Below are 9,953 nucleotides of genomic sequence, written 5' to 3'. Positions count from 1 at the left end.
CCTGAACTGAGGCAGCTGCAAAAAGCTTTTCCCTCTATGACCACCTGCTCTTCGCTCTCTACTTTCTCCATTAGGAGAGAAGGCGTCCTGGCAGGAGAAGTCATCGCAGGGCACAGGGCAGGCCAGGAAGAGGACAAGCTTCAGAAAGGACCTTCGGGGGCTGGCCAGCCTTCCCGGATGAGATGCATAGCAGGTGGGTCTCAGGAGACTTCTACTCATGGAGGCTGAGGAGCGTGATTAGGCCTTAAATATTTTCGGGCACATTCCCCTTCAGCTTCATCATCCAACTGTTTCTAAGGATATTACTGAACCAGACTTTCCAAGGCTACTCTGGAAGGCATGTGGAAAACAATAGGGACTTTCAATCAGAAGACCTGCCTTTGAAACCAAGCTCCAGATTCAGGTAAATCAACACTCCTGAGCTGGTATTTCCTTACCTATAAAAAGGGTATAATAAGGTTTTTAAATTGGTAATAGTTGGTGTTTATCGAGTGCTTACTGTGTGCCGAGCACTGTGGGGGGTTTTTTGCTGTTTTTATTTAACCTTCCAACAATCCTAAGAGGCACACACTGTCATTATCCTCACTTTCCAGCTGAAGAAGCAGAAGTTCACAGAAAGAACTGTTTGCCCAAGAGAACAGAGAGCCTTTCCAGAATAGTGCAGTTGAGCCCATTCACTTCGCCATGAAACATACAGCCTCCTGAGGTAACGAATAGGAGAGTGTCTTGGACATTCTAGAAGGTTGCACAAAACCATTATTTTTCAATAGGTGGCATCCTGAGTAGAATTCCAGACTCTTGAAGTGACCTCAGATGAAACCCAGCAAGGCAGAAGGAGCCATGAAGCCCTGGCAAGTGATTTTGTGTAACGTGGTGCTTCTTAAACTTTAGCATACTTTCAAAGAATCACATGGAGGGGTTCCTAAAATATAAGTGATTGGGCCCCAAGCCCAAAGTCTCTGCTTCGGTAAGTCTGAAGTGGGGCCCAAGAATTTGCATTTCTCACAAATTCCCAGATGGAACTGATGTTGCCGACCAGGACTCCACTTTGGGCACCACTGGTGTAGTGGTTTAGAACATGGTTCTTGGGACCAGGAGTCCATTTTGCTCCTTGTTGACTGCAGTTCTCCGGGTCTCGATCTTCTCGTCTACAAAATGTGAAGAAAACTAATATTTACCTTAGTAGTGAGATAAGGGTGAGGGTAGAAAGCATATGACACCGTTAGACTCAGATCTAGAGTTTAGGAAGCATCATGGTGGCTGTTGTGCATGGGGGCCCAGCTTTGTATTCTTTACAGAATTTAACCATCAAATCCTGAAAGAGTTAATTAAATAGACCATTGTAGTTTTGCCTTTCAAGATCTGTAATTTCATTTTTCATTGAAAGGGGGACGAAGTAATATTACCATGTTGTATCAGTCAGGGTCTCAGCAGGAAACAGATGGTAGACTCAAAATAGGAAAGCTCCAGGAGGGTTTATTTACAAAGGGGCTGTTTCTAATGTGTGGGTGTTGGGAAACCACAAGGGATAGTACAGTAACCTGGAGCTTAATAGTAGGTAAGGTGATATCACTCCAAAGCCATAAGGAATAAGGAGGGAAGAAGCAGTTATTGGAGCCATGGTGTGAAAGAGCTCTTTAGAGTATGCTGCTTGAAAGCAGTGATCTTGGATCAAGGAATACAATCAGTAGACTGCCCAGCAGGAAGAGAGCCCAAAGAATTAATATTCACTCTCCTCCCTCCCTCCAACACCTGCCAGAACTCCCAACTAAGTGCAAAGGTGGACTCTGTTCAGTCCAACAGAAACCAAACTCAACTGCAAGCTGGAGACCATGGGAACTAAAGGAATCCAGCAAACATGTGTTGGCATGTATTATATCATTTAATCCTCCTGCCAACCCTATTTTCTGCCCGTTTGACAGATGAGGAAACAGAGTCAAACTAGTGTTAAGTAACTTGACCAGTGTCACACGATTTGGAAGTGGCTGGGTACTCAGAGTGAGGCAATCTTCTTCTGGAGCCTGTCAGAAGAAACTGAAATGTTTATTCTTGGTCAGTACAAAATCAAATACTGTAAATGGTGGATATTATCTAATAGTGGAATCTAGGGCCTCAGTGACCTCATCTGTCTTGTTCAGCTTTAAAAAGAAAAAGAAACAACTTTTTCTGTACACCACTATTATAGGCTGGTAAAATATGCATATGGCAATTGATAGAGTTGGCAATAATAGGACATTAGGATGATGAATGATTTTCTTTTTATTTTCCCCATTTCCTGGAGTTCTGTAACACGGCCAGATTGAACTTCTATATTTTAGCCTAAAAGCAATCAAATAAAAATTTTAAAAATAAGGTAAAATGAAGGCTGAACCAGACAATTGCTAAGTTCCCTTGAATGTTTTATGAGCCTACAATCTTGATGTCAATCTTTCTATCTCTCCTCTTTTAATATTAAAGCCATCCTACAAACATGAATAAAACTCCACAGAATCCATGTCAAGCCTGTAGGTCTGATTGTTTAAAAAATAAGATAAAATAAAATAAAATAAAACAAAACAAGACAAAACAAAACTAGGGTGGTAGGGGTGAAATTAAAGAGGTAGGACAAAAATGCAATGAAGCCACCCAGAGTAAAAAAAAGTTGTTTTTGTCCTCTGGCTACCCCTGATCCATCTTCTGTAAAATTTCTGTGACTTTTAGAAAGGTCATAGAGATTTACAATAGGACTGGACAAAAGTAATCTGGGGAGATAGCGTGCTGTTGAGACATCCCCAGTAGAAGCTGCTGCTGGAAGCTTTAGTTCTCAAAATGGGAATTGGAGTGTCCTGAGATGGGCCTCTTGCTTGGCACATGGGCATCACTAACCATGGCAATAGGTTCTGGAAAGGCATCCAGGGGAGGTCTGGATTGAGATGGACCTGAAGGGATGGATCAAATGTTGTGTGACTGGTACACAAGTAAGAGAATTCCAAGTGGCAAGACTACTACAAATCAAGAAAGGACTGAAGCCAGAAGCTTGGGACAAAGATTAGCTGGACTGAAATAGCTCATAAAATGCTTGCAGGTCATGCAAGGGAAACAAAGTCAGAGAGATCGGGTGGCGCCGTGTTGTGGAGGAGCCCGAAAATCATAGCAAAGAATCATTGGAGGTGATTGAACAGAAGATCTGCACTCCAAGAAGAAAATTTGGACAAAATGTGAAGATCCGATCTATGTGGAGACAGTTAGGAGGCGGGGGGAAACCAGGCAAGGTTATCTCACTGATCTTAGCAGGAAGTGGTATGTCCTGAACCAAGCAGACAACAATTAGATAACAACTAGATGAAGAGATCAAACCTAGGAGCTTTGACAGCCTCTGTATGTTTCACCATATTGAGTGACATCTTCTGACAGTCGAGATGTGTACATGGCGCTTACCGGGTAGAACTCAGCCCACGTTATTCTCAGCGTGGTGCGAGGTAAGAGAACATGAGCGAGTTGCTAATGGAAAGGTATGTAAATTCTCCCCAAAGAAGTTTGCACCCACAGAACCAGTGACACAGTAGGTGACCACTTAATGACAGGCTTCTGATTCCCCAAAAGGTGATCCCTAGGTGAAACTGACCAGGAGGTAGAGCGGAAATCCCACATATATTCCTCTTCCTTGACACTTATGGTTGCTGGTATCTGTGAGGCTCCATGAACCACCACTCACTTGGAATTCAACCATCTGCAAACCCGAAACCATATTTGAAATTGCTCCCACATAGTACACAAACAGGCCCTTAGAGCGATTAAAGTCCTGGGCCTCTGCTCTCTTGCAGACTAATTGGCCAACGTGCAGCATGCAGTGTTGTGAGTCTAATTGCTCCGGGGGCAGCAGGCTCTTTAGGCCTCCTGACCTAGATCCACCGCATGGAAATTGCTCACCCACCACCATCTCTGGTGAGCACGTCGCCCCGGAGAGGTCCCGTACTTCATCGGTCAGGTGGAGACCTTGCCGCCCCGTGCTGTGGCAGGCAGCTGTTTTCCTCTTTAATTGTTGAAGATTAAGGTTTGCAAACCAAAAAATAAAAACACCTCCCCCAGGCAATAATAGCCAATCAAATCACAGGCCTTGGGAAGATGATGCATATACATGTATACCCTCACATTTCCTTGCGAGGCAGTAGCCCTCCCCTGAGTTCACCTGCCTATCGTGCGTTTGCGCTTCCTTCAGCTCCTTGTTATCCCTTTATCTCTTCCAAAACAGCCAGGGAGGCTGGGGACTCTGTCCTCAGGGAATGTGTGTTTTTTCACTCCCTCATGTAGTCAAAAAACCTATATCATTCCAATGTCCCAGTGGTAAGCACCGTGTTAGACACAATGATGGATAAAAGTGGAGATTCAAGTGTTAGATCACTTCTAAATGAGAGGAATCAGGGAAGTCAACTTTGAGCTGCATTTCAAGACTAGGAAGGATTTTAACAGGCAAAGATGAAAAAGAGGACACTCTTTGGTGGAGAAATAGTCTCCTTAAAAAAAATCAGGCAAATAATTACAAGTCATATTTGGGGCCCAGTATGGTAAGCCAGATTGGGAGCATCACATGAGCAATTACATGCAGTTTATGCCTGAATTATGTGAATAGATGAATAGATAAATCTTGGATTGTTTGCATGACTGATAGAACAGCAATAACCCTTTTTATATTTTGTGGAAAATGTGCATGATCTAAAAACACTTCAAAGAGTTAACTTGGTTGCAGAACAATGTGCAAAATCAAATTAAAATTTAAAACACACACACATACACACAAATTCTAATTGTCCTATAAAAGGAAAGAATTGATTTATCAGCAATTGTTCCTAATTAGACAAGTCCACTCCACTGTCTGGCTACCCAGCTGGCAGACACAATAATCTTTATGCATCCACACTTGGCAAAAATGAGCTACAGTTCATTTTCAATTTCCAAGTTTGATTTGAAAATATATACACCCCTTTGGATCTAATGAGATACAATCTGAATGATAAATATCAGTTGATTAATGTATACAGGGCTTCGGTTTAATAACAGTTTAACAAAAAATTATTTGGTTATTGTTAAATCTTAATAAATGTTTTAAATAATAAATTGGCCTGTATTAACGGCTGGCTATTAGCTCTGTTATTTGTTATTATCTGGTCGCATAGCGCTTTAGATTTAATACGGCATTTATCACTGTTTACTTTCACAGTTATTGCTTACACCTAATACTGCATTTCTATCCTCCAGATTTTCAGAGTTCTCGTCTAATATTAACAATGACTTCTCTCTTTTCCTAAACCTCTGATGACCGCCACCCAAACACAGCTATACCACCGGGCTTGTTCAAGTACCTACCTACTCAAGTGAAGAATCTGCTTCCAGAATTCTATCAGACTCTTATCTTTCTAGGTCATGGTTTTGACTTGGTTTCCATTTCAATGATGCTTCAGGATTTACTGCAACCTGCGTCTCCTTCTGGAGATAGGCGCCTCTTGAAAGGACTTCCTGCATGATGCTCACCATGAATGCGAATTCCTCTTCTGTCCTCTTATTGTGATGAGGGGGTTGAAGGGCACATTTAATGAGAAAGAACCTGTGCTATCACAGCAGAGAAAAGGGCCCATCAAACACATGACGCTAGATCTGATGGGACTAGATCACAGCCCTCTACTGGAGCCTCTTTCTACTTGAACCCTTGGAACAGGTCTCTGTTCCTTTAAGAGCCTCCAGTGAGAATTCAATAATTGTCTCTGTGGAAAGTACGAGTTCCCCCTAGTGCAGCATGATAAATCTTGGATAATAATAGCTCTTTCCAAAATAATCCTTAGACAGAAGCAAAATCCAACTGAGAAGGTTGTTCAGAGTCAAAACGTGGGACCTGGATCTGTCTTTTATTTAGCTCTATAAATACATTGAGTGTTTCTTTTGTCACTGCTGTTGACATAATGTATTATTATTACTATTCCGCTATTATTCCCTTAAATGCCTATATTTGTGTGTGTGTGTGTGTGTGTGTGTGTTTCTGTTTTTCTATTTCAGGTCTTCGTTCAATAGGCCAACTGTCCACATTTACCCTTAGTCCTCTGCTGGCCAGATTGTAGTTCTAAGCCTCTCCACTTTTACTACCAAGAGTCAATACCAAATTTGGGGAGATTTCTAGAAACATTATCCAAAGAAGGGGTGGAGCAGACCCAGGTTTCAAAATTGCCCTGATTTAAAAAAAAAAAAAAAAAATTGCCCTGATTTTCACTCCATGATGGTGGGAATTATTAGGGACAGGTGTCTGATTATTTTCAGACATAATCTCCATATTTGTTATCTTTTCACAGTATAGAACAAATTGAACTTCTTGTGTCTATACACAGAAACCCTCAGAATGACCTCCAGCTCTGTTCTGACTATAACTCATTGTGATGGTTCATTTTATGTGTCAGTCTGACTGGGCTAAATGATAGGTACCTGGTGAACGTTATTTCTGGGTATGTCTGTGAGGGTCTCTGGAAGAGATTACCATTTGAATCAGTAGACTTAGTAAAGATCTCCCTCACCAATGGAGGTGGGCATCATCTAATCCCTTGAGGGCTCAAACAGAACAAAAAAAGGCAGAGGAGGAGCACATTTTCCCTCCTCTTGGGCCAGGGTGACCATCTTCTCCTGCCCTCAGACATCAGAAGTTCTCAAGCCTTTGGACTTGGAGACTTGACACTGTGGCCTTTCAGCTCTCAGGCTGAAGCCTCAGACTGAATCATATGATCAACTCTCTTGGTCTACAGCTTGCAGAAGGCAGACTGTGGGACTTCTTGGCCTCAGTAACCACATGAGCCAATCTCTATAATAAATCTCCTCCAGTGTATATCTACATGCATACTATTGGTTTTATTTCTCTGAAGAATTATGACTAATATACTCATTATCTTGGATTGGCTGGGATTGGTGATAGTGTGATTTACTTGGCAAAGTTATGGAAGCTTTACCAATGGAGTGTGCAAACAGAGGGTGACTCACCATGCAGTTCACAATCACGATGCTCTGTGGATATGACAGCACCTTGAGGAAGACCAGGCACCCAATGCTGAAGACTTCATGTCCCTGACATTGCTATACCAAGATCCCCCTGCTGTCTCAGGGGGCACAGCTACCCATAACTTACTAGGTTAGGCCCCATCATCAGACACATTAAGCATAAAACCTAAGTTTCTAAGACCCTGGGTTATTACCTCATCTACAAGTTCATACTTTGCCTCTTTTTTATTTATGGGACAAACCAGAATCATAATTCTATTTTAAAATATCATAAGGCAGATTGTTTCATTTTCCTTCTTTAGAGTGTAATTATTCCTAATTCCACAGTTACTTTGCAAAGTGACAGTGTAGTGATTAAGAACACTCACTTTTAGAAAAATTTTTCCTATCACCAAACTCTATAAAAATTTAACTTCCTCCCAAAAATTATGACGTTGTTGGGTAGTTTTTATTAGACAATTTTGGGGACTTGAAAATTCTTTGTGACTAGTTCTCCCATACTCCAGCACATATATAATTATAATTAATTGCTTCTCTGCTCATTTCCTCTTTCTCTGGAAGGAAAGAAATAGTTTGGGGGAAAATAAGAACAGTAGGAAAAGCAGGGAGGGGCCCTTTTCTTTGTTAATTGTATGGGGCTGACTGCCTGTCTAGTGTACAATAAGCATTTCAACCAGTCCATCTTTTCAAATCCTGGCTCTACACAGCTGGACTGTGCTATGAGACACAAACTAGAAGAAAGGCCATGGTATTGCATGGCTTCAAAACTAGCAATCTGTGTCTCCCACTCTCTGTCTCTCTCTCTCTCTCTCTCTCTCACTCACACACACACAGAGTACACACACGGATTAGGAATTGAAATATCCCAGAATCTGTCATGATGCTGGATGATATGTGCTTTATAAGCATGTGCATTGGCAGGCCCATGCCCTTGGCCTTCTCTGAATCTCAAGTCAGACCTGAATCTGAAGCCAAGCAAAACCTTGGAAAACTAGAGGCTGATCACTACGTTGTGTGTCCCCTAGAAGCCCTGGGATTGTGCACACTCATGGTTTGGAAAATCAAGCTGCAGGTCTAGAGCTTCACCCCAGTATGAGCCTGTGAAAGAAGATGAGAGCTAAGATTCAGATGCCCAAGGAGCTCATGGCCTCAGATGAATAGACTTACCTGGTCATCAGCTTACTCCCATCACCACAACAGAATCAGCTCTGTTCAGGGGCAGTTGTCACAGGTTAAGAAGAGACCAATAGGCCTTATTTATCTAATGCAGTAAAAGGTCTATAGAAAAAATACATAGTCTGACATTAGATGGAGACCAGAGAGATGAATAAGTCCCCCTATTTGGGATTCTTAATTATCTGAGGCTCAATCAGATCTGGTTAACCCTCCCTTCATTATTTCTGACCCCAGCTTGCTGACTTCGGACAATGGAATTGGAAGCTGAAAGCTGGATGAAAGGCAGGGGTACATATCCTCAGACTATTTCTAGGAGGAAGTGCCAGGGAGAGCTTGTGAAGCTTCCGTTTTAGCAAGCCCAAGAGGTAGGATAATAATAGCTCACGGCTCTGTGTGTGTGCGTGTGTGTGCCAAATGTGCTGAGTGCTTCTTAGACATTAGCTCATGCAGCCTCCTGGTTCCCCTAGTGCAGCAGGTGAAAAGTTCTGATGCCTCTTCCACATGCATTGAACATCAACAACCAAAGTGGAAAACCTCAGAGAAAGTCACCAGTGCCAAGCGAGCTGTTTCCCTCAGCAACACCAAGATCTAATTAACAAACACGGATTAAATCTCTGCTCTGTGCCTCAAATTGCTCTGAGCGAAATAGACACACTGGGAAAATGGGAGATATAGCCCTTCTTCTTGATAATCCAACTCTTTGAGGTCAGGAAAGAAAGCAGTATATATATGTCAAGCATCTAGGGAAGAAAAGAAGACAACATGGCCCCATGTAGGAGAGCTGGGGTATAGGCTATAATTGCCTCTGAAATCCTCATGCTTTGGGCTCCAAGGACGGCCTTGGTAGGAGACTGTTGTGTTTCTTGTTTGAATGCTACAAATAAGCCATGCGGGACCTGTGGGCTCCCGTGTAGAACTGCTATCATGACTTTGACTAGAGTAAGACTTGTGTGGTTTTGTTTTTGAGACTCCGAAACTGCTCTCAAGACTTGGTCTCCCTTGAAGTCCTCCAGCCCAGCTACCACAAGGACAAATGCACGTCCTGAAAACTGCTTATGGCCCCTCAGAGACGCAGTTGGAGCTCCAAATGTTCCGGGTGGGCAGCTGATGGCCTCCGGTTGGGAGGGCGCACGTCTTCCCGTGAACTTGCACGCCGCGGTTCTTCCATTAACGAGCCCATGGGTCAAACCGGGAGGCAAAGGTGGAGCACGACTCTGCACCGCCCTGGCCTCTCGCCTTAGGGGTGCGGAGGGGAGCCCCAAGGGCCCAGCTGGGCGGGGAGAGGTGTTCCCCCCCTGTCTCTCTGTCAAAAATAAAATAATAATAATAATAATAATGTTGATGATGAAAAGCCCATTATGGCTTGAGGGTGAAAATAACATTTTCATTCTAAAGTCTATATGAGGCATCAAGACATCTTCCCGCAGAAAATGATGAACTTGCACATCGGGAAGTGCAAAGAGTATTTAATCAAAGCCTTTAAGAAGATCAAACCTAATCATGAGATGTTAAAAAAATATACAAAAGCAGATAAGAAGAGGTTTTGGCTGCATGACCAGAATCTAAAAAACCAGAAAAGAGCCTTTTAGGTTCCTCCATGAAGAGGGAAATATGTCATTTTTTTTTTCTCACTCAGCAATCCAATTTACTCACTACAGTGGGGACGAGATAGGACTTAAATAGCATGGCCAGCCAGACAGCCTGGAAAACTGAGATGCTCTCACCAGGCTCTTGTTCTCCACATGGTTCATTATCAACTGTCCCCC

General features: G+C 42.7%; 1 long non-coding RNA gene across 1 annotated transcript; it reads left to right on the top strand.

The window, feature by feature from the left end:
• Positions 1-781: 781 nt before the first annotated feature.
• LOC144311510 (uncharacterized) lies at positions 782-5,919 on the top strand. The gene is made up of 2 exons (XR_013377106.1): positions 782-967; positions 5,314-5,919. It is a non-coding gene; the product is annotated as an uncharacterized LOC144311510 (long non-coding RNA).
• The last annotated feature ends 4,034 nt before the right edge of the window (positions 5,920-9,953 follow it).

The sequence above is a fragment of the Canis aureus genome, chromosome 3 (genome assembly GCF_053574225.1).
Source record: "Canis aureus isolate CA01 chromosome 3, VMU_Caureus_v.1.0, whole genome shotgun sequence".
Classification (NCBI taxonomy): domain Eukaryota; kingdom Metazoa; phylum Chordata; class Mammalia; order Carnivora; family Canidae; genus Canis; species Canis aureus.
The sequence above is the reverse complement of the archived record's forward strand: the minus strand, read 5'-3'. Positions and strand labels throughout refer to the sequence as shown.